Source organism: Panthera tigris, chromosome X (genome assembly GCF_018350195.1).
Source record: "Panthera tigris isolate Pti1 chromosome X, P.tigris_Pti1_mat1.1, whole genome shotgun sequence".
Lineage (NCBI taxonomy): Eukaryota > Metazoa > Chordata > Mammalia > Carnivora > Felidae > Panthera > Panthera tigris.
This window is the reverse complement of record NC_056677.1, coordinates 87,204,163-87,227,674: the sequence shown is the minus strand read 5'-3', so window position 1 is coordinate 87,227,674 and position 23,512 is coordinate 87,204,163. Positions and strand designations below refer to the sequence as shown.

Genomic DNA, 23,512 nt, shown 5'->3' with positions numbered 1-23,512 from the left:
GCTGGTACAATCACCTGTCAAAATCAATCTGCATGCAGATGGTGTTTTACAAACCTTCTGTTTTATGTTTTACTATTATTTTGACTTTCTTTTTTAAATGTAAAACTGATCTAAATGCTTATTGGAGAAGTCAAGGGTGTGAAAGAAATGTTAAATCTACCATAGGGGCAGTATATCATAGTGGTTAAGGGTAAGGTCTCTGGTGTCATGCTGCCTAGATTTCTATAATTTGCTTCCCAGCTCTGTGACACTGGCATGTCATTTAACGCCATTTTTCCTTACCTATAAAATAGGAATAATAATACTGCTACCTCATAGGGTTGTTATAAGAATTACGTAGCTAAATACATGTAAAAGAGCTTGGAACAGTGCCTGGCACATAGTAAGCACTCAACATATGTGAGCTATTGTTGGTCCTTTAAAAACTTAATTTTGCTGGACATGAATATCACTTCTAATAATGATGTTAAATAAGTTAATGATAAAACTCATTACATTGGAAACTCATTAAATTGCAAAAGGTAAAATAAGTGGTGAGAAAGCAATCTTCTCTCACAGTATGGTCTGGTAGTCTGCTATGGAAATGAATAATTGACACATATTAAATTAAACAAAGAGGCTCCTGTTTATATTTCAAAAGTTCTAGTTGGTTATGTGTTCATTAAATATTTGCTGAACACTAAAAGCAAAAAAGTTTATTGACACATTTTCTACCTTTGACAGCAAAAGGGGAAATGGATCCAGATATCAGATGCAATGATATGAACAGTATTTTGAGTTGAGATTGCACAATGAGACTTTTAAAAAAAACAAATATAATAGAAACTTTTATTATTCCTCTATCTCCTACCTTACAAACTTGTGATGGCCTTATTATACAATGTAGGTGAAAGAGTTTTCTAAAATTATTGTTGTTTGGCACGTGGTGCCAGCACACACAGATACTTGATGATGATGCTTGTAAGAGCTCAATGGTGAGCTGGTGATAGGGGAATAAACTGGAACCAGCCAAGCTAATGCAGAAGTGTATTCAGAAGTCCAAATTATAGTATCTGAGGTAGCAATCAGAACTGCTATTCATAGATTTTCATCTTCTTGGGAGGGACATGGCAGAAGGAGTCTGGGGACATGAGCAATGTTTCAAGGCAGAAAGGTTGAAAAGCATGGTTAGAGGGAGGTCTATATAGGTGAAGCAGAACCCTGGTCCATAGGTCGAGGTATAGGAGGCAGGATCTGGTTCTTGAGGATAATTGGAGAGTTGGCAGCTAGGGATAAAGGTTCAGAATATGGCAGGGTTCAACATCACAGCTGGAAAAGACAACCAGACATTGAATCCAAGGCTTTCTTGCGTCACTCTATGCAGCTACCTTATGAAGCAAGGCTGTCATTCAGTGGGTATGGTGGATACAGGATTTAGGGAAAGCAGATTTATTTTAAATCCCTACCAGTTGGGAAGAAGTTCTGGCCTTGTTCTCATCTGGTGAGAGGCAGGGCAGTGTGGGCAGTGGGAAGCCATACCTGTAAGCCGAGAGTCTTGAAAACTGGAGCTGGCATATAGTCAGTAGTTTATGAATACTGAATGAAGCATGATTAAATTCATACGAATGTTGTATTTCAAAGTAGTCACCTTGGAAGGTTATACGCTGATGTAAATTATGCTATCAGTGCTCAAAATATTTTGGGATTGCCTTCATATGTATTACTAAGAAAATAGGCATCCTTATGATTAAAAATCAGATTTGTCTCCAAGTGATTTCTAGATGTATCTAGGTATCACATCTACTTTCAAAATATGAAGATTTGGTACTTTGAGGAGGTTCAAAAGAATAAGTAAGCTACAGGCCTCAAGGCGATCATGAAAGAGCATTTTCAAAAGTAATTCGAGCAATACCAACAGCAAGTGGATAGACTCCCAATGTGACTGCTTTAAAGGGGATGCCACTTCTTGGGATGCATGTTCAAGTATACAACAAATCATTCACAATAATTGATAGTAACACTCTATGTATCCAAAGCATATTAGGAGTTAGACTTCTTAAATCCAAATTATGCTAGCATAAAATGGCATAGATTCACAAGTAGCCAAATTGGAGTAGAGATAGCATAATGAAATTGGCCCTTAAGCAAAAATAATTTTTACCATAGCTACTGTAATAATAACCTGCAAACACGAGATAATAAATCAAGACAAGCTTGTTATTATATTCTGAGATGTAAAGGAATCACTAGTACTTTGTGAATAACTAAATAGTTCAAAGTATCAAAAGAGAAAAACAATGATATGAATTTTTGGAAAAAATATTCTAAATTCAAGGGAAATGAAGATTCTACTAGATTTTTTTTAGAAGTTTAACAAATTAAGAATAATTAAACTATTAAAAACTTTAAAGTTTGACAAAAACAGATCACATTGGAAAAACTAAAGAAAGATGCCTTTTTACAAACTGTGCAGTGTTATTTATTTGTAAGGCTATCTTTTACCTGTAAATTTGATATATGTTAGGTTCATCGTAAGCCTGGCAACCAAGATCCTTTAGAATATTACACCCATTTAATTTTCTGCCCCTCCCTATTAATTCTCTTACATGCAATGTGTTCTGTTAAAAACTGAACTGCTTATTAAACATAGCTTATAATCTCCTGCCTTTGTACCTGAGAATGTATTTTTCCTTTTGCTTAGAGTACTCTTGTAGTGTAGTGATTAAAAAAAAAAAAAATTCCAGAGCCACACTGCCTGAATCTGGCATTGTCACTTAAATAGGCCAATAATACATTTCAATTAAATGTAAGCAGTAGTTTCATCAAAAACAAAATATATTGCCAAATCAACTTGAGATTTGGTTATTAGAAAGTAAAATTTCTAGGCCCTCTGTTTTTATTTCTCTCACTTTCCATTGCTAGGCTGACTCCAATGGCAGCATCTTCTGGACATCAACTTGAGCCCGTAGGGCCTTCCTACATAAAGGTGTGATTGGGGGAATCTCTCTTGGTACCAGCCACAAGAGCTAAAGAGACAGACGCTTCAGAAACAACTCGTTACCAAAACATAGAAACCAGTTAGGGACTAGAAAAACTCAACCAGGATTGCTCCAGACCCATGGCACTGAAGCAAGATCAGTAACCTGAGATTAAGTCAGACTCTCTTTGTGCGGCTGGGGCCATGTCTTCTACTTTATTTCCCCCCATCCACAGTATCAACAGGGATGGCTCTTTGACTTGAACGAATTGGAGAAAAATCCAGGTTAAATTAGTGAAAACTCTGAATTACAGACAATTCAAAAGGAAATATTTATTAATTCAAATATGTAAAGTAAATAAAACCAGGGTAATAAAGAATCACCAAGTAGTATCCTTTGGGAACTTGTTTCACAGGTAAACACATATCCTTATGTAAAGCAATGTTGCTAGCCGAATGATTTCAAAGTATTCAAAAGCCATTTACTCTCTTAAAAAACACAAAACGAAACAAAACAAAATCCATTTACTGTCTTAAATAATTTGGCATTTCTTCTGCAACTTTATTTACATAATACTTAGCAATTCTTATGTTAAATTCTTCTGAAAACACAAAAGTAAACATCATCTCTGCCTATGTCTGAATTAAATTACAATATACTGGCTAATTTTTACATTTTTTTTACAGTATACACATCAATAATTCCCTGCTTATTAAAAATAATTCATTTTTGTCTTTGTCTTTACAATACCAAGAATTATTTCCTTTTTTAGGTCTCAAACTTTCACTGCTATAAAATGTGCCAAGTCATAAATAACTATGAGGACTTAACAGAGTTTTTTTTACAAATTTAAAATACATTTAGCAGAAGATGACTTTTGAAAGTACCTGGAATATTTCATAAAATAAATGATACGCTTTTGATTCAATACTTCCTCTATTATAATTTTAGACAAACTTAATACACTTGTCAATAATTTTTTTCTCTCATTCTCATACTCCACCTTTATCTAAAAAGGAGACAACAAATTTTCCTTCAGTATTTAGACAGTTTCTCCCTAAATCAACACGCCTTTTTCTTAATTTCTTTGGGAATTAGTCTCTGTTCTGAATCTTTGTCACAACAGGAAGGTCTTAGGAGAAATCACCCCTACCCCTCTGGTCAAATTCTGTTCTCTCCCCTTAATCAGATTTTATTTTTTGACACGGTTTCTTACTTTTTGACAGGTATAGTCCAACGATATATAATACTCTCCCAATCAGTCCTTTGTGAGTAGCAGGCTTGCCAAGTACAGGTAGTCTTTACACACCACGCTCTAGCCCACTTAAGTGTGGCCCGCTGTTCAGTCCTCAACGGATCTGACCAAGACCGTTGGAACCCTCAGGCCATTGTCTACGTAGCAAGCTCACGGGCCACTTCTTTTTCCCCGTTTGAACAGCGTTATACCCCCTAAAATATATATATCCTAACCAATGCACTCTGGATAAACCATGTCTGTACATGTAAAACAGAAGGAACAGTGGCTCCAACTTGGAGCACCCAGATCTACCGATAAGGACACAGTTTTCACTCTCAAATTAGTGTTACAACCATAAGTGTGGTGAGTTGACAGAGGCACTGGGAAGCCTTCACTTGCTCATTTTGGCTTTCAGACAGTTGAACAGCATCCATTCCCTGTATGGTAAACTGGCCCCATCTCTCACTCACATCCTGATAGACCGAGTTGTTTAAAGCCGCCTCCTGCTTCTAGTGTCTAGGGCGGGGGGATTTAGGGAAAAGGTCTGTTCTATTTGGAATTTGTGGCTTTTCTGGGTATCTCTCAGGGTGGTAAGTACTCCAGAGTTCTCCCCAGTTTCTCTGATAGCCAGGGCATTTGAGGACCCTTTCTTTTCCCTTCTTAAGGTTCGGGTTTCCTCACCTGGGTCAGTTTTCGGGTAGCTGGCGGGGCTCCGAAAATAGACTGCGGAAAGCTCTGCGTCTCTGTGTTGCCTAGGTAACAATTTTGTTGCCCCCTCCACCCACCACCTCTGGGTTCCCGCTTGACTTTCCTGGCCAATCAGAGAAGAGTTTCCTTTGAAACAACACCAGAATCAACCAATCCGGGCTCGTGCCAGTCGGGGTCAATGGCCGCCCTTTCCAGTTAACTAGGTGGACCCCAGTTAAGCGTCTGTCTCGGTTAGCGTCACTCCAGCTGCAACCGGTCCGCGGTAGACGCTGGTTTTTTCCCCTGGTCCGAGTAGGCCCAGTTCCGCCTCTTCGGCCGCTAGACAGTCTCAGAGGCCCTTTCCATTTACTTTGGGAGCCCCGACGGCGAGCGGCGGCGGCGGCAGCCACCAAGGTAAGTTTGCAAGGTTTTCGTTTGTCCCAGGCATCGGCAGGCTCGCTCATCATTACACTTTTCCCGCACGTGAATTCCAAACCGGACGACTCCTCCTGCGGCTCCTGGGCAGCGGGAATGGATGCATAGGCTCGGTGGCCCCGGGGGGTTGAGAAGGTTTTGCTGCAGCTCTCCACGCGCTCCCCACGCCCCCTCCCCGCCCCGCGATAGAGACACAGGTTGTGGTTCGTTCAGGCTCAGCATGTGTGTGTGTGTGTGTGTGTGTGTGTGTGTGTGTGTACTCGCGTGAGCGCAGGTAAGGTGGTACCGCGCTTCTTTTCCTTAGCTCGGCTTGTGTGGTGTGTGGGGAGGGGCCGTGTAGGGTGGGAGCGCGCTTTTCATCGACTCCGTGTGTGTTGGGGGTGGGGGTGCGATCACGGTTCTTTTCCTTGGCTCAGAACGTGTGTGTGCGCTGGGGGTGGTGTGTTTTGTGTGTAAGGTGGGATCGCGTTTCTTTTCCTTTGCTGTGGGCATGACTTCTGGGCCTGAACCCCTGGGGTGAGCATCCCTGCTACACCTTGCTCCCGCTCCCAGTGACACAGGGGACCTGGTCCCCTGCTTTTTCCCGCCTTGGAGTGGAGAAATGCAGGCACGCCGCCCGCTTGCCACTGCTTGGCAATCTGCGTGTCTTCACTTCACGTAGACGTGCAGTTGTGACCCTAGTTTCCCGTGGATTGGTTTTAAGCAAAAGGGGGGTGGCTTAATATACATTTGGAATGTTCTCAACTGGTTAGTTGTGTTTGGTAGTGGGGCCCCTAATACATTATTTGAGTGTTGTAAGCAAGGAAAGATAGGATGGCTTTCATGGATGGTTGTTACTTTTGGTTATCCAGGGATTGGAATTCGATTAATGAATTAGCTAAATTTCTTTCCTTCTTTGGCTCTCATATTTTTCTAGCTTCCTCCCTATCTGGTGAAGTGAAACTTGAATAATTTGTCCATTCTCCTTGTTATATTACCACAGTAAACAAACAAACAAAATGGAAGTATAATATTTAAGTTATTGGCTAAAAGTAAAGTTACTGGCTTTTTGGCCAAATTAATTATACCACAATGTCCCTTATGACTACAAATGTCTTAAATTTTGTTATTTCTCTAGATAGATAACTTGTGGAGTGTAGCTATATGCTATGCTGTCTCTTGATTGCTTTTTTTCTATTTTCCTCATTGTGCATTATTCTAAGTCGGTAATGCCTAGCTAGTACTTTTCAGACCTTTTTGCTGTGACTCACAGAAATAAAATTTATATTGTGGCCCAGTATATACATATCCAATATATAATTGACAACCATTTCACAAAAACAATACTTACTACATGCAGTTTACTCTGATAGTCTCCATTATGTATTTTTTTTTAATGTGGAGTACAAGCCAGTAATGAATCCTCACTCAGTTTGAAAAACTTCGATCTTTGGTTTTCAAACTTGTGTGTGTTTAGGAATCACACAGGATGTTTGTCACTGTTGGGGCAGAAGAAAATTTTTCTCTGTCCCTCAGAATTCTGGCTGGACTAAGAATTGAATTGACATGAGACCGATTAACAGGAAAAAATCAAATTTAATTTCGTACATAAGGGGAATCTATAGACATGAAATTCCAGACTTACTACCTGTAGTTTACTCTGATAGTCTCCATTATGTATTTTTTTTAATGTGGAGTACAAGCAAAATGAAGTCTATATGTCATCCTGAACTAAGGAGAAAAGGGGGATAAGGGTCTGGGACTTCAAAGGGAAGGAACACAACTCACAGGAAGATGAAAAAGAGTAAATGTTTGGTAAACATGTTTGCTGGGCCATTCAGCAACTGTAGGACTTAGGACTTTAATCAAACAGGCTTTGCTTGGTTCCTTCCTGTCTACTATACCTAGTTCATGTTATAATGTAGTTATCTGTCGTGATAGCTCTCTTCCTGGAGCAGGTCCTTCATCTAAAATCTTTCAGGCAGCTGTTGCTGAGGGCAGGGAGGAGGGGTGGGGAGTCAGCTTCTTCCTGAGTCTTTGGGCTTTTGTTTTCAGACCAGCATAATCTACATACCAAAGTGGCCCATCTTAGGGCCGTCTGTCCTTGGCCCCTAAATCGCAAATGCTGATTTCCCTGGCTCCAGGATTTGGTTCTGTGTGTCTGTGGTAGGGGAAGGTGGTTCAAGTAACATTTTTGAAGTACCTGGTTTAGTGCCAGATGCACAAGGATTCAGTAAACCATAGTTTACTTCTTGAGGAGCAAAGGCTATTTATCTTTGGGGATTTAATCGCCTCTTCAAGGTTTGGCCTGCCCCTGGCAAGGTGGAATCCAATGTTAAGCACTGTTTTCCCCAGGGTTGAGGAGGTAGGAAAGTAGGGGATGAGCCCTAGATCTGAGATGAATCCGTGAGTACTTGGCTTCCCTGGAGAATTTTGTAAATACAGAAATTTAGGGATAGAAGAACACAAACATTAGAGCATTTCAATGATTATCCCAGGATCACATTGTAAGTAAGTGGATCTCAGAGATAAAGTCACTTGATGAAGTCTAATATTCTTGATAGCAGGTCAGATCTAGAGGCAGAAGTTGAAACAGGAAGAGAGCTTCTCTGACTTGCAGAGGCAACAGAATTTCTGGCTTTTGACTGCTGGCTTGGTTTTAATGAAAGGAAACTTGAGAGATCTAAAAAAATAAAAAATACACCTAAAAGATTTTGTGGGTTATAGGTATGAAAAAGGGATTTAGTTTAGCATATTTCTCTTGTAGTATATAGAACAACTGTTTTAAAACACTAACTAGTTAAGTAATTTATTCAGCCAGCATTAAAAGAAATTAAAGGTGAAAAATCTCCCTCAAATCTACTACCAAAAATATAACTGCTATTTCTGTTCCCCTCCTATTTTATTCATATGTACCCATATTTTTAAATAATTTTAATCCTTGCTTGTATAAGTTTTGTTCCTTTTATTTAATATTATTCTGGGAATTTGTTCTATGTGGTTGATAGTTTTCAAATTTTTATTAGTAATAGCATCCTAATGGTCCATAGACTGAGATGGCTATAATTTATTCAGCCTAACCCAACAACAGAAAATTATTTCCAGTAATTTCATGCTATCAATAACACTGTAAAATTTGGGTTATTTGAAATCATTTATATAACTTGTACCTTACATGAAACTCAAGGGGAATCTTAACAGGAAGGCCAGGGATCTGGACCTGAGATGCTAGTGTTTGCCACTCCCCACTTTAGATGTATGAATTTACCCATGTAGGTTTTTGTCGCTAGAGAAGCAGTGATCAACCATGATATCTATTGTACATATGAATTAGACGGGATGTGTATTTTTTAAGTAATGAGTATAGACATTTTCAAAATGATTTACTTTAAAAGATACATGAATCCTGGCAGATTCAAGTGCCATAATAACACTCATGCTGATTAGCTTTCTTTATGAATATCTTTTCCAAAGATTATATGAGTGTGTATTCATTTGTAATTAAAAACTTTTTTATAAAAGGTCCAATTAAGTTGACTGGGAGAATAAAAGCTATAATTGGCCTTTATTAGCACATCTCCCTTTTCAAAGAACACATATTGTCTTATTTTCTGTCATTCTAAAACATTAACTAGTCCCTCTTTATGAAGTGATAAAATATTTCGAACAAAAAGCACAGAGACTATTCTACACCATCATCCACGTACCTATGAAAGATTTGACAGTTGTTAACATTTTGCCATATTTTCTTTAGGTATTGTTTTTTAAAGAACTAAAACATTATAGCTAATTCTTTGTACCCCTTCCCAGTCTCCTTTCCTTCCCATCCCAGAGATAATTGTTCTTCTGAAGTTGTTGTATATTTTCCCAATCTATATTTTTAATTTATTTTTTATTTTTATTTTTGAACATTTATTCATTTTTGAGAGACAGAGAGAGACAGAGCACGAGTGGGGGAGGGGCAGAGAGAGAGGGAGACAAAATCTGAAGCAGGCTTCACGCTCTGAGCTGTTAGCACAGAGCCGACACAGGGCTGGAACTCATGGACCACGAGATCATGACCCGAGCTGAAGTTGGACGCTTAACTGACTGAGGCACCCAGGCGCCCCTCCCAATCTATATTTTTAAATGCATTCACATGTGGATGGCCGTAAATGATTTGTAATATGATTTTGTATGTCCTTTAACATTTACAGAAATGGTGTGCTGTACTTAACTCTTCCGCAACATTTTTGGGTCACCATTGTTTTTGAGATTTTTCCAAATTGCTAAATATAGATAAAGTTAGCTATCTTTTATTGCTGTATTCCGTCCTATAACTGTGCCACTTTAAAAAATCTCCATTTCCCTATTGTTGCTGGACATTTAGGTTGTTTCAAGTGTACAAATATTCATATTAATCATGTAAATACTGTATGATTCAAGTAATATGAAGTTCCCAGAGTTGGCAAATTCATAGAGACAGAAAGTAAAATAGAGGTTACCAGGGGCCAGGGGAGTGGGGAACATGGCGTTATTGTTCAGTACCAGTACAGAGTTTGGCACTGAAAGAGTTTTGTAAATGGATAGTGGTGACGGTTGAACAACACTGTGAACATACTTAATGCCACCAAATTGTATACTTAAAATGGTTAAAATGGTAAATTTTACATTATGCATATTTTACCACAGTCAAAAATGACAAACATAAGAATTATGCTTATTTTTCAAAGGCATGTACTTGATTGCCTTTTTTGTGGAGTGAAGCACTGGGAAAAGTGAGATTTATTTTTAAAAGTAAACTTAAACTATATTAGCCAAATCTATTTTTCTTTGCAAAACGATGGTTTTTGAGATTTTTGAATGACTACTGTTACTTGCATGCTTGTGTAAGATGTTTTTTTAATTTTCAAAAATTTTTTCATATTTATTTTTGAGAGAGAGAGAGTGCATGCTAGCAGGGGAGGAGTAGAGAGAGAGAGGGAGAGAGAATCCTGAGCAGGCTCTGCACCTGCAGTGCAGAGCCACGATGCGGGGCACCATCTCTGGAACCATGAGATCATGACCTGAGTGGAAATCAAGAGTTGGATGTTTAAGGTTTCTATGCACACTGTGCTTCAGAAGTTTCTGGGGGGTTATTTGTTTGTTTGTTTTTTGCTATACTTCTACAGTGTTTTGGGGAGGGTTCTTCTAAAAGTGGGTATGCCTTTGAGGCTTTTTTTTTTTTTTTGTATTTGAATGCCATTCCTCCTTTCTTTCTTTGACTACTTCTCTCAAGTACTCTCTTCTCTTTCTCTTCCCCCCTCCCCATAACCCTGATCTTCCCCCATTTCCCAATCCCCCAACCCCTCTCTGGCCTTCTTGGTCCCTCTGCCCAGTTTCCGATTAGCCATGCCTTCCCTTTGGGTCTCTGCTCTCCCTGTCTGCCCTCTCATGAGGCCCCCTACTGCACACACACACACCCTGCTCACTCTTGGGTCCTTCTAAGGGCTTCCATGTTTCTCCCTCTCTGAGTCCTTTGGCCCACCCTCCCCTTTGGTCCCACCCTTGGTTTTCCCTTTTCCAATTTTGTAACTGCTCTAGGCATTTACTGACAATGAAACCTGTTTGCTGGCAAATTGCAGGCCTCCACAATGTCACACTTTTAATATTTGGAAAATTGGTCTTAATTTGGGGATTAAAAAAACTTTCTAAAAGCTCTCAAAATACGATTCTGACATCATAGCTTTGATATGTTATTGGATGAAGGAGGAGAAAAGAAGTTAATATGAAAGATAATCGGTAAGTTATACTGCTTAAGATGTTTAATATGAACTCCCAGCTAATGTACCATTTCCAGTAGCTCCGTATTTATTGTGGCATAAAATAAAATGATCATCATTACAAGATTGATCCCTTCCTATTTCCCTTAAAAATGGCTGGACTAATTTCACCTCTCCCTATCCATTTCTCTTCTGGGACTCAAGCACTTCAAATAAAGCATTAAAATCCAGTTTCTACCTCTAGAGTTGGCATCCATAATTATCAGTGGCAAATAAGGATCCTACTTTTGAAGCTTACATTTTTCTGCTTTCTGGAAGGCTCTCTTGGTGGAACAAGGGGTTTCTTCAGTGAATTTGTACTTTTCCTTTGCTTTTCTGCCTCTCTCCTTAGTTTGATAATTAATGATATATATATATAATATTATGATATTAATAATATATATATAATGGTTATTTTAGAGAGAGAGAGAGGGAGAGAGCATGAGTGGGGGAGAGGCAGAGAGAGACACAGAATCCCAAGCAGGCTCCAGGCTCTGAGCTGTCAGCACAGAGGCTGAGGCGGAGCTCAAACTCACAGAACACGGGGTCATGACCTGAGCCCTGAGCCGAAGTCGGATGCTTAACCAACTGAGCCGCCCAGGCATCCCGATAATTAATGATATATTAAAGAATCATATATATTATCAAAAGTTGCTATTTATGAAGATGGTTTTATAACATGACTAATCATGCCATATCATTTAGTCATGATGTTCTTGAGACAGTGAAGTGAATTAGTGGAGCTTGATGGCTCTCAGGTAACTAAGCAGTTTAGGGGGAGTGTTGCCTGCAAGAGAGAATAGTCTATTTGCTTCAAAGAAGAAAGGAAACATTTTTAACAAATTACATGGCTGAGCTTCTGTGCTCATCACCACTTGACAATCATTTCTCAAAGTAATATCAGGAAGTAATAGCATGAGTGATCCCCCCAAATCATTTATACTTTAGAAGACAGAGCCTCTAAACATTTATGCTGAAATGGTTTATTATAGGTACTCGAACTTATTTTGTTTCTGCCATTTGAGATACAGACTTCTCTTTCTAATATTGTGTTCCTTACGCTAATATTAAAATGAAGTATTGTGTCCATTTCCTTCACTTACTAGTTGCTTGGCCTTGGGAAAGTGATTTAGTATTTTCAGAGCCTTGGTTTCCTCAACTATACAACGGAGATCAAGTTTCTTTATGATTTGTTGTAGTTAATGAGAAGATAAGGAGTTTCAGATTCAATAAATGCTATCTTTTATCTTTGCCTCTTTATATTACATAAGAGACTCAAGAACTTAAGTGGTAAAGATGTGTCCTGAAATGACCTACCATAATTTGTTGATCTCCATTCGGTTTTCCTATTACCCAGAACACTCCTAGGATCAATAAATGATGATAGGTAGTACACAGAGAAGATAATTTTCATGCTGATAAATTAGATAGATGTGTAGTAATTATTTTTGAATTCTAATTTGAAATGCAATTTATGTTCAGTCTCAGGGCCAGCTCCAAGAGTGCTGATATCTCTGATTTGCTGATCCCTCACTGACAGTGAGGAGAACCCCAGCATTATATATTGGAAAGCTTTTATATAGCACTTTACATTAAATTAAATCAGACAAGGTAATATATTTGGAGAGCCGTTTATAAACTTATTGGTTAAAAATTATTTTGGTGGGGCACCTGGGAGGCTCAGTCAGTTAAGCGTCCGACTCTTGATTTCTGCTGGGATCATGAGGTTTGTGGGTTACAGCCCTGCATCAGGCTCCGTGCTGACAGTGTGGAGCCTGCTTGAGGTTCTCTCTCTGTGCCTATGTCTCTCTCTCTCTGCCCCACCCCTGCCCTCTCTCTCTCATAAAAACAAATAAATAAAACATTTTTTAAAATAAAAAAATTGGTTACTCATTTAGTGGAACTGTCTGAATTGTAGAGGTGAGGAAACTGAGGTTCCAGTGCATTTAAGTAACTAGCATAGTCTGATGGGCAGCAGCACTCACTGCATAGTTTTCTTTCTATCCAGTTGTTGCATAAATCAGTAAGCCCCATTTAGATCGGACTGACAGGCAGGGAGTGTCTTCCCATTTCTAAGAACCTTTTCAGTGAGCTCTGATGATTTCTTTGGGCCTAATGGGTTTTTTTGCAGAAATATTTTACCATCCAGTATTTCTTTCTTTGAACATTGTGCTTGCATTAAGACATCCAGGATTTTAAAAAAAAAAAAAAAAAGCTGGGCTCAACATAAACTGTAGTTTTGTCAACTTTCAGCTCCTATAAACAGGCAGTGTGGATGAAGAGAAATAGAGTTTGGCTTGAGGAACTCATCAATGACAGAGACAGATATCCCCACTTAAAGCCACGTATAGGGAGTACAGACTTGTTTTCCATTTTTTAATAAAGCAATGATATATACATAGGGAAGCTGAAGTGTGCTAGCTAAGATCCTGTTTGTTAAAAAGGATTGGGAACACTGATTACTTTCAGACTGTTTTAGAAGAAACATGAATTTAAGTCTGTATGTTAAAAGAAAGAATTCAAGAAAAGAAATCCATACAGGGGCACCTGGGTGGTTCAGTCAGTTAAGCGTCTGAATTTGGCTCAGGTCATGATGTTCATGGGTTCGAGCCTCACGTCGGGCTCTGTGCTGACAGCTCCGAGCCTGGAGCCTTCTTCAGATTCTGTGTCTCCCTCTCTCTTTGCTCCCCGCCCCCCCCCCCCAGCTCACACTCTGTCTGTCTCTCTGTCTCAAAAATAAATAAAACATTTAAAAAAAGAAGCCCATACAAATAGAATAAAAAGAATAGAATAAAAAGTTGCATAATAGAATATGCAACTTCCAAGCATGGGAAAAATAAAAGGAATAAAGAAAATTCCATCAATCTAAATATGTGGACAGAGATAAAAGATATGTATACCGTAGCAAATAAAAAAAACAAAATAAGATGGAAGAAATAAGTCTAGGTGAGTAGTTACAATAAATGCAAATAAATTAAGCTCACTCAGTAAGAGACTTTTAGATTGGATTTAAAAATTTTCAGCTTTGCTATTTATAAAACCCATACTTAAAAGGTCTCAGAAAGGTTGAAAACAAAGGTATGGAACAAGATACGCACCAGGCAAATACCAACAAAAGAAAAATTGTGAGGCAACATTAATGGCAGACAAAACATTTTTAAAGACAATTTAGTAATAGACATTTCACAGTGATGAAAGGAAGAAAAGGCTCCAAGAGACTATCAACCATGAACCTATGCCCATAACAATGTAGTGTTGAAATATGTAAAACAAAAAGCAATGGGATTATGAAGAGAAATTGACAATCCCTAACAATAGGGGAGAGTTTTTAAACACCTTTATCAGAAAATGGTTAAGGAAAATAGATTGAAAAATGAAAAAGTGTAAGAATATGAAAGATTTACTATCTAAATGAGATGGAGGGGAGAGAATCTTTAATGCCAAATTCTTAGTGACAAAAAATGCATTTTTAGTCTAAATGTGATTTTTGCTTTGTTTTGTTTCTGAAATTTCTGAGTTAGGAAAAATTCAAAGGTACATGCTACATTTAACAGGGAAATTCTTAAATTACTTCCAAAAGAGTAGAAAGCTCACAAATACAAGAGGATAGGAAAAAACGTTCCACCTTTTGATAACTACCACAAAAGACTCCTTTAGCCTGCAGTGTGACATTGATGACAATACCTAAATCTGAAAGTGTTAATTTCTATTACAGTCTCAAAACCATGGTTTGAAAGCAATGAAATTTTCTGTCAACATTTATAATATTATATAATTACCTATCATACATATTTATTATCATATAATTACATATCATAAATATATAATACATATAACTATATATCGTGTAACAGTAATATATTTTTATAATATAGTTTATAACATAGCACTTAAAACCCCAGGAGAGTGGTACCCTTGGGAATGTAAGAGTACAGCAAAAACTCTAATAAGCCTTTCTTTCTGTGCCTTCTTGGACTGAATTACACTTGAAATTACCATTTGGGGCTTACATTTAAAAAGTTTTAAGATGTGTATATGACTTAAGAATAAGCATGTCAGGGGCACCTGGGTGGCTCAGTTGGTTGAGTGTCTATTTCAGTTCAGGTCATGATCTCATGGTTTGTGAGATTGAGCCCCGTGTCTGGCTCTGTGCTGAGCATGGAGCCTGCTTGGGATTCTGTCTTTCTCTCTGCCCTTCCCCTGCTCTCACATGCATGCTCTCTTTTTCAAAACAAATAAATAAATAAACATTACAAAAAATAAGCATGTCATAACCAACACATTCAGACAAATACTGTTCTCCAGAATTACCTGTGGGTAGATGTTCACTTATATCTACGACACTAATACTACTCAAGATATCTATGACACTAATACTACTCAAGATAACCATATTTCGTCAATTGTAAGAAGTTCAATTTTTCATAGTTTAACATCTTTGAAATTGAAATGAGTCTTACTTAACAGATGATGGTGTTTTATAATCCCCTTTGGCCATGTGGCAGTTGTGATATCATAGTTGTTCCTGTATGCACATGTAATTTCAGAATATCTAGGATCAAAATTTGCATAACGGGTGGCTTGGGTGCAAACCTTGAGACAACGGGGCATGTCCTTTAACTCCTAGAAACCAGTGGTTGTGGGGAGAGAATGGTGGAGATTGTTAACTGACTCTAGTTATTAATTATGCTGAAATGAGAGACAAAAGGACACTAGTCTACACATTTGCAAAGCTGACTTGAAAGCATGTAGCTAAATGGCTTTTAGTTCTCTTAATGAGTTCTTTTGCTGTATTTACTCTTACATTCCCAAGGGTACCATTCTCCTGAGGTTTTAAGTGTTATGTTACTGTAAACTATATTATAGTTGCATATTATTGTATATCATATAATATATGGTTATATATTATATATTTATCATGTGAAGGTATATGATAATATCATAAATGTTGGCCAAAAACTCATTGCTATCACCATGGTTTTGATACTGCATCAACAGTGTTCCTGGTGGCACAGAAGACATCAAAAAATTTGAGTTGAAAATTGGATTCTGAATAGTTTTTTCTTAAGATATGCGTGTTTGATTAAAATCTGTCTACATTGAAAAGAGCTCTTTCAAAAAGTATAAAAAACTTTAAGTGATAAGAAGGAATTGTGACAGGTTGGCCTTTTTTTTTCTTACTGGTGCATAAAGTAATGGGGTTCTTAACTTTGATGAAATATTTCTTGAAACTGATTTCATAGAATTGCATTTCAGAGCTATTGTTTAAAAACTGATCTTTAGACACATCCCATTTTATAAATCTTGACTTGGGTAGAATTATAAGTACACAATGATTTTTCCCTTAACACTTTAAAAATATTCTATCGTCGTCTAGCGTTTATTGTTGCTAATGAAGAGCTTTCTGTCACCTTGGTTGTTACTCCTTACAAGATAAATCTGTTTTTTTTCTCTCTGGCAATGTTCAGATTTTTTTCCCTCTGTATTTAATATTCTAGTGTTTGAATATATTGTATAGTGTGTGTGTGTGTGTGTGTGTGTGTGTGTGTGTGTGTGTGTGGTGGGGAGGGGTTGCCTGCTTGCAATTTTTAATCTGAGGACTCATTTGTTATGCCCAGAATTCGTGATCCCCAAAGACCACTAGGGAGCTGAGTCGGATGTAAAAGCAAAAGAGCCTTTATTCGAGCTAGCTCGAGCTCAGTCCCCTACCTGCACTGACACAGCGTTGAGATACCGACTAAGCAAGCGGGGAGAGAGAGAGTTTCAAAAGGACAAAGGTTTTATTGGGGCCTAGGGGCAATTGGTGAGGTAATGGCTATGGCCTCAGCCGATTGGCTGGGGAAGGGTCCGAGTCCTGTTAGGCAGGTGGGGGGGGGAGGTTACTCAAGGGGAGGAAGTGTGGTCAAGGTGAAGGACACAGAACAAGATGGAGTCGGCCAGCGTAGGCCCGCCCTTTCACATTGTTCTTCATTTCTAGCAAACTCCTTTATTAACTTTGAGTATTGTCTCTGCCGTTTTATTTTCTTCTTCTGATATTCCTTCTGGATATATATTGAAGCTTTTCTTTTGTTTTATCTCCTAATTTCTCTCTTCTTTCCCATCACTTTATCCTCCCTGTATTCTAGCGGATATCTTCTGTTCTCTCTTCCAGTTCATTGATTTTTTTTTCTTGTCAATTGGGTCTAGTCTTATCTCTGGAGCCTTTTAATTTCTTTTTAAATTTCTTTTATTATTTTTTTAAATTTTTATTTAATTTATTTTTTTAATTTACATCCAAGTTAGTTAACATATAGTGCAATAATGATTTCAGGAGTAGATTCCTTAATGCCCCTTACCATTTATCCCATCCCCCCTCCCAAACCCCTCCAGTAACCCTCTGTTCTCCATATTTAAGAGTCTCATATGTTTTTGTCCCCCTCCCTGTTTTTATATTATTTTTGCTTGCCTTCCCTATGTTCATCTGTTTTGTATCTTAAAGCCCTCATATGAACGAAGTCATATGATATTTGTCTTTCTCTGACTAATTTTGCTTAGCATAATACCCTCTAGTTCCATCCATGTAGTTGCGAATGGCAAGATTTCATTCTTTTTGATTGCTGAGTAATATATATTTATATACTACATCTTCTTTATTCATCCATTGATGGACATTTGGGCTCTTTCCATACTTTGAGGAGCCTTTTAATTTCTAATAGTGATAACCATTTCTTAGATTCTCCTTGGTTCTTTTTCACATTTACTTGTTTGTTTTATGGATATTATTTCTTTCTTGAGCTCTTTAAACATATTAAACACATATTTTAATGTGGCATTCATATTTCTTTATTATCTCTAATTCCTTGAATGACAATTCTGTCATTTTTTCAGGTCTGTAGACTGCTTTCTTGAATGTTTTATAATTCTTGTCTAGGAGTTAATTTTCTGGGGGCTTTTTCTGACCCTATGTGACCTAGGAAGTGGGGACACCTCTTTCCTGAGGTCATGAGCACCTACTTGGATCCTGAAGGTTTCATGAACTCCTAATCAGTTTTTATGTTAGCATTTTAGCTTAAAGTTTCTACTCCATAAAGGCGAATTGAATTTAAGCCGTCTATGGATATCTTCTTTACCTGCTTGGGGTTTCTGCATGTTTCCATCACCTTTTCCATTTCCTTAAATCTCTTTCCCAGATTGAAGCTTCATTAGGCCTCTTTTGATTGGGGAGCCTTACCCTGGTGGCCCCAGATCATACCCATAATCCAGCATATTTCCAGCTGTTAAGGCACATATATCATTCAGGTCTCCCCCTTGGGCTAATGAAGCAGCTTCAGCTTCTGCTTATAGAAAAGAATTCCTTCTCTTTCTGGCACCTGAAAAATTGCCTTCTTTCTTCAAAAAGTCTGCTTTGTACTTTTGAAAGTGTTTTTATGAAGTACCTTTTAACTGATATTTCTAGGAGTTTGGAGTATGTGAGAGTGATTCCAGTGTGGCTTCTATCCACCATCTTGACTTGAAGGTCTCATTGAGATCTCTGAAGTTGGTTTTCTTCCATTCCTCTCTTACCTCCATATAGGGTTTGGAGTCAGAAGTGGGTTTATTTAATTCTGGTGGAACCGGTACCTGTATAGGTATGTTCACCTTAGGCTCTGCAGATAATAGCCACTACTTCAGCTACAGGGTTTACTTTCTCTACACCTGGTCCAAGAGGGTTTAAGTTTGGGACTCCATCCCAAACAGTTATAAATAAGGACATCTTCTACTGGCCTGTTCTCATTCAGCAACGCAGCTCCAGCTCCACAGACTAAAGGATTCAGCTTTGGTATACCATTTGTATCAACTTCTGCCCCAGAAGGAACTGAGTTTTCTGTAGGGTAAGAGCAATACTGTTTGATTCTTTTAGTGGCTACACAGGCAATTATCTCTCAAAGACAAACTTTCCATTTAGAGTATGGACAGGCTAAACAAATGGTATGGCATTTCTAAGTCAACTATTTGGAATTCTGCCACTCATTCCCAAGATAGTCTTATAAATTGAAGCCATCTGAGATTTTAAGGTACAAGGCACATTGAATTCTGATCTGTGATTTCCCTTCATTTTATGTGAGCCATAGGAGGGGTAGTCACTGAGTTTTGGACATATATCATCTTGTAATTAGGCTACTTGCTTATTAACTCTCTCTCTCTCTTTATCTATTGATCATTGTAATGACCTTGGTTATACATTCTTTCCTCCTGCATTTCAAAATTTTAAAGGGAGCATTCTTTTAGTGCCTTTTCTATGTCAATCCAGATGGATCCAGCCATTTCTTTCAGTAGCATGTGGTGGTCCAATGAAAGCTGGGGTATTCTCTCTAGAATTCTCCTCAATTCTGTTAGTTATGTAATAACTTGTAATATTTGGTTATCTTTCCTTCTGTTGTGAGATGAAAACGTATAGAACAAAATCTCGTAAACTGTTCATACTTAAAACCTAATTTGACAGGAGCTATGTTATCTAGCTACCATTTAATGTGCCAGAGAATTATTATGTGATTTTTTTCCCTTTTTCTGTTTAGAGTAAATGCACCAAAATTAAACCTGGGCAACACCTGCTTTCAACAACCTGCAAGTGATTATAGGGGCTTTGGGGCTGGGTACCAGCACTCTTACTAAGTCTTTAACAAGCAGTGTCCCTTCACACTGGGTGACAGCATCCAGCCTTTTGATTTTGGCTCTGCTACCACCTCTGCTACTCAGTCTGCAACTGCCACAGGGTTCTCATTCCTCAGTGGAAAGAAAGTACACCTCAGACTGGGAGGGCCAGTTTCAATACTGTCTCAGCAATGGAGAATGCAGCTCAACCAATAGCATTTGCAGGATTACCCCTCACTCCTACTGCTCAGCACCTAGCAGAACCGTTGCTACACAACCAACTCTTCCTTTCGGCCTTGGTGGAGAGCCCGCAGGGAAGGTTTGAACTCCGCTCTCCAACAGAGAAGCACAGTATTCAAGATTGATTTCCAGGGGCACCTGGGTGGCTGAGTTGGTTAAGTGTCTGACTCTTGATTTCAGCTCAGGTCATGGATCATGAGATCGAGCCCCACATGGGGCTCTGTGCTGACAGCGCAGAGCCTGCTTGGGATTCTCTCTCTCTCTCTCTCTCTCTCTCTCTCTCTCTCTCTCTCTCTTTCCCCCTCTCTCCCTCCCTCTCTCCCTCCCTCCCTCCCTCTTTCTCTGCCCCTCCCCAGCTTATTCTCTCTCTCTCAAAAATAAATAAATTTTTTTAAAAAAGATTGATTTTGAGATTCTTTTTTTTAATGTTTATTTATTTTTGAGAGAGAGAGAGAGAGAGAGAGAGAGAGAGAGACCAAGCACGAGTGGGGGAGGGGCAGAGAGAGAGGGAGACACAGAATTTGAAGCAGGCTCCAGGCTCTGAGATGTCAGCACAGAGCCTGATTTGGGGCTCGGACCCATGAACCGTGACATCATGACCTGAGCCAAAGTTGGAGGCTTAACCGACTGAGCCACCCAGGCGCCCCGAGATTCTTTTTTGATTGGTTCAAATCCAAATATGACTCACTTCTCTTGCTGGAGTTTAGTGGTATTGATAAATGTGATAGAAATTAAATCCAAACTGCTCCTTCTGGTGTTGCAGTTTTAGATTTAGAACCAAGGGATGTTTGTTTTGGAAAATGTTACAACCTTCTGGGAACCAGTAGTCTAGACAAATCTGCATTTAGTAGTGAGAATTATACTGAAATGTTGTGATCAATTGTTTAATGTTTGTGTTTAGCAAGTATATTCTTATTCGTGTTTTCCATTTTGAAAATAAAACTTTTGAAATGAAACTTATCAAGAGGTACAATAAAACAGGAAAGAAAATGTTTTTGGAGTGACGTAAAAGTTTAGAGAATATTGAAATAATAATGCAACGTCAGTTCTGTGGCATGGTTAGGGAATGGTAAAATATTTTGTGTGGATTACCAGTTTCCAAATAATTAAGATTCAGTAAAATACATTTAACCTTTATTGAACATTAATGAGAAGGAATTTAGGGTCTTGCTAAGCCAAAATACAGTTAATAAGGAGTTCTGGTTTATAAACCATATAAACTTGGTTTTATTGTAAATGTAAATATTTGAGAACTTGGGAAATACACTGAGATATTAATATATTTTACTTTATAGCACATTTTATTAAATTAGATATTTATAGTAATAATTTCAGAACTTTTTGGGAACAACCAAAAAGGAAAAATATTTTTTAAATTATAGATATATAGAAATATATAACTTATCTATAATTTGTAGTAGTGATAATACCAATTTTGATTGTTTGGTATGGCATGGTAGGACATAAAGAGATGAAGTGGAACATTAAAATAATTATGGTGCTAGAATATTTGGTCACTACCTTGGGGGACATCATTAATTTTTTACAAATGAATTTTTGGTATTAGAAATAATACATATCTGTTATTTTCAAAATGTATGAAATAAATGTTTTGAGTTTTGGCTCTGTTCATTACTAGTTCTTTGACCTTGGCAAGTTATTTTAACTTCTCACTGGTTGGTTTGCTCATCTATAAGTGCTCAGCACTTACCTCATAGTGTTGTGGGGATTCAAGAAGTCCATATAGGTGAAATGCCTAGAATGCCTAGAAGTCCATATAGGTGAATGCCTAGATATTTTAGGGATGGCTCTTATATGGCTCTGACATATAATAGGCACTCAAAGGTAGTTTCACTGTTGTTTTTATGAAAATCTGCATTTCTCTGCAGTGTTACATATGTTGGCTATTATCCTTTTGTGTGTTTGTTTTTTAATTTGGTAGCTTAATAGTGGAAATAATATTACCATTATCTTGATTTACATTTCTTTAATTACTAACAAGGATGACTTCTTTTTGAATTATTTATTGAGTAATTGCATTTATGTGTGTGTGTGTGTGAGAGAGAGAGTGAATAAATTCATTGTACCTTTTGCTCAGTTTTCTAATATGGTATTTATCTTTCTTGTTGATAATGTAGTTGTGGTATCTTAACCCTTTGATATTTGTGTAAGAAGTATTTCTCCCAATTTGTTTACATTTTTTTCTTAGTGTTTTATAAATATTAAAAGATTTTATTTCTTTAAATTAAGCGTTTTATTTTGCCATAATTGTAGATTCTCATGCAGTTGTAAGGAGTCATAGAGATTCCACATACCCTTTGTCCATTTTCTCCTAGTGGTAACATCTTGCATAGCTATCATACATTATCACAACCAGGATGTTGATACTGACAGTCAAGGTATGGACTAGTCCTGTCACCACAAGGATCCTTCATTTTGCCATTTCAAAGCAACTGTTGCTATAATTTTGTCATTTCAAAAATTCTGTATAAATGGGGAATCATACAATGAGATATTTTAGGGATGGCTCTTTTCACCCAGCTTAATTTCCCATAGATGCATCCAGATTGGTGTGTGTATCAGTTATTTTTATTGCTGCATAGTATTCCATGGTATGGACGTACAGCAGTTTGTGTAACTATTTGCCCAGGGATGGATATCTGTTATTTCTGAAGCTGCTCTGAACATTTATGTATAGGGTTTTTGTGTGTGTGAACATAAGTCTTCATTTCTCTTGGCTAAATGCCCAGGAGTACAATCGCTAGATCGTATGGTAGTTGTATATTCAGTCTTATAAGAAAGTGCCAAACTGTTTTCTAGAATGGCCATACCATTTTACATGCCCCTCAGCAAGCATGTGTGATCCAGTTTCTCTGCTCTTCACTATCATTTGGTATTATCACTATTTTTCATTTTAGCTCTTTTTGCAAATAGTGATATTACATTATGGTTTTAATTTCTATTTCCCTAAGGGCTAATGATGTTGAACATCTTTTCCTGTGCTTATTTGTCATATGTATATCCGATCTGTTCATGTCTTTTATAGTCTGATAAAAAAAACATTCAAAAATAGTAATGTATTATATGGGTCCTTTTTACATAGGGCTTTGGGAAATGTCAGTGGATAATAGGGTTTTACAAAAGACAGAAGTGCTGTCCAACGGGCATTTTTTTCTCATTGCTAGATTTATACCTGAGTATTTCTCTTTTTTAAAGTGATTGTAAATGGTACTGTATTTTTAATTTCACATTGACTTGTTTATTGCTGGTATGTAGAAATACAATTGATTTCGTATGTTTATCTTATATCCTCTGACATTGCTGAACTCACTTATTCTAGGAAGTTTTTTTGTAGATTTCTTAGGATTTTCTACATAGACAAGACAGTCATGTTATCTGAAAATAGGGACAGTTTCATTTCTTCCTTTCCTATCTAGGTTTTTTCCTCTTGCTTTAGTGTAGTAGCTAGAAGTTCTAATATTACATTGGATAAGAGTGATGAGAGCAAGCATCCTTTCTTTTTCCCAATCTTAGGGAGAAACATCTAGTTTCTCATTAAGTATGGTGTTAGCTGTAGTTTTTGGTAG

The 23,512-nt window shown here is 37.7% G+C and overlaps 2 protein-coding genes across 4 annotated transcripts in view; one reads left to right on the top strand and one right to left on the bottom strand.

Moving 5' to 3' along the window:
* DNAAF6 (dynein axonemal assembly factor 6) overlaps positions 1-4,956 on the bottom strand; it is a 36,632-nt gene extending 31,676 nt beyond the window's left edge. The window contains exon 1 of one of the 2 annotated variants that reach the window (XM_007090637.3): positions 4,876-4,956. The gene's annotated coding sequence lies outside the window, so the exon portion shown is untranslated. Of the gene's footprint in view, positions 1-4,173; positions 4,322-4,875 lie in introns of those variants that run through there. The other variant, XM_042974495.1, reaches the window with a different exon arrangement.
* A 156-nt stretch (positions 4,957-5,112) lies between these two features.
* NUP62CL (nucleoporin 62 C-terminal like) overlaps positions 5,113-23,512 on the top strand; it is a 92,388-nt gene continuing 73,988 nt past the window's right edge. For both annotated transcript variants that reach the window (XM_042975166.1, XM_042975167.1), the window contains exon 1: positions 5,113-5,295. The gene's annotated coding sequence lies outside the window, so the exon portion shown is untranslated. The remainder of the gene's footprint in view (positions 5,296-23,512) is intronic.